Raw genomic sequence first — 1,782 nt, 5'->3', positions numbered from 1 at the left:
GCGCGAGGAGTCACGGAAAAGGACGAAGATTTACGCTTTCAACACGAGGCATGACGTCACATGGAAGAAGCTGGTTATTTATCCAGGTGTGTTAGGAAGTCAACCTGTCCAACACAACCTGAGACAGGGAGACTCCTTCAGCTGAAGATGAACACGGTGGCTATTTAGGTGGCTCAAGTTAGTTTTTCTTAATAAAATATAAAATATATATACACACACACACTGCTCAAAAAAATAAAGTAACATCCTAGATCTGAATGAATTTTCTTATTAAACACTTTGTTCTTTACATAGTAGAATGTCTTGTCAACAAAATCATACAAAAATTGATCAATGGAAATCAAATTTATTAACCCATGGAGGTCTGGATTTGGAGTCACACTCAAAGTTAACGTGGAAAAACACTACAGGCTGATCCAGCTTTGATGTAATGTCCTTAAAGGTCCCATATTATGCAAAATTCACTTTTTAATGGTTTTGGAACAGTCATACTGGTCCCCCCGCATGTGTAGGAGACCCGTAAGTGTGAAACTCTTTCAGGCGCTCTCTCTCCCCCCTGCTCCACCTCTAGGGAAGTAAGCGCTGAATTGAGCGAGTTTGAAAGCCTGTACGTTAAGACGTCATAAGGGACAATAACCACTCCCCACAGAGAGATGGACCCGCTTACCGGCTCTCAAAGCCCGCCCTCTAAAAATCACCTAGCGCCCAGTGTTTATCCTTTTCGGCAACCCTCGTTAGCGGACATGGCTAAGCGACAGAAGCACTGTTCTGTTTGTGGCTGCATAAATGAACACGAAAACGTTTTTTTACTTCCATCCACTGAACCCACGAGGACTGAGTGGATTAATTTTATTTTTGGAGGAAATGTACCCGGAAAACTTCCAAAGGTTTTGCATGTCTGTGGCCAGCATTTCAAAGAGGACTGTTTCCACAACATGGGGGCATGGAAAGCAGGCTTCGCCAACCGTTTGAAGCTGAAGCCAGGTTCAATACCAACTGTCCGTGACACAGCTGGAGAGGTAAGAGCTGGCAGTTATTTTATCGTTTCGGCCTTATTAGTCTGATAGCTTGAAAATATATTAGCACTGTTGTAAATGTAGCCAAGTCACTGTTTCTACTGTTTGTATCCGGTGCCATTGTGCATCAGATTGATGAGCGTAGCTAGCTGTGTTCTCCGTGCGTCGCGGTTTGGGTCGGTAATGGGGGCTTCAGGAATGGGTTCCGGTGTTCCGGCGTTTGTTTATCCTTCACTACGCTGTAATCAGCGTCTAGTTACCGCTAAGGCCTAACCTGTCAATCACCTCATGACGGGCGATGCGATGGGCGGAGCCAACAGCTGAGCTGCTCCACCAGGGTTCCGCCCACCATAAACGGCACATTTCTGAAGCTGCTAAAAAGAGGGAGGTGAAGAGAAGCCGCTGCACTCAAACTGAGGGTCGATTTGTCCATACCATGGCGGAAATATTTCATTTAGATATTAATGAATGGTCTCAGATTGGGAATAAAGTGTATAATATGGGACCTTTAAAACAAGTCAAACCCCCAATCCCAAACCGAAAACTTGAGCACTCGCCCTGAGCCCCTGATGACTAAATGACATCACCTGCATGAGGAGTCGAGGGTGACAGGCCACAAGGGCTCGAAATGCTTTAAATAGGATTGGGACAGCACTTTGAGACCTGCACTGCAAGGAGAGAGACGCCAAAACGAGAGGATTACAATTCTTTAAAAAAAAAAAAAAATGACAGAAGAGAAGTTGCTGCAGCGACGATTTGTCTGTAA

Source organism: Melanotaenia boesemani, chromosome 2, assembly GCF_017639745.1.
Source record: "Melanotaenia boesemani isolate fMelBoe1 chromosome 2, fMelBoe1.pri, whole genome shotgun sequence".
Lineage (NCBI taxonomy): Eukaryota > Metazoa > Chordata > Actinopteri > Atheriniformes > Melanotaeniidae > Melanotaenia > Melanotaenia boesemani.
This window is presented reverse-complemented; position numbering follows the sequence as displayed.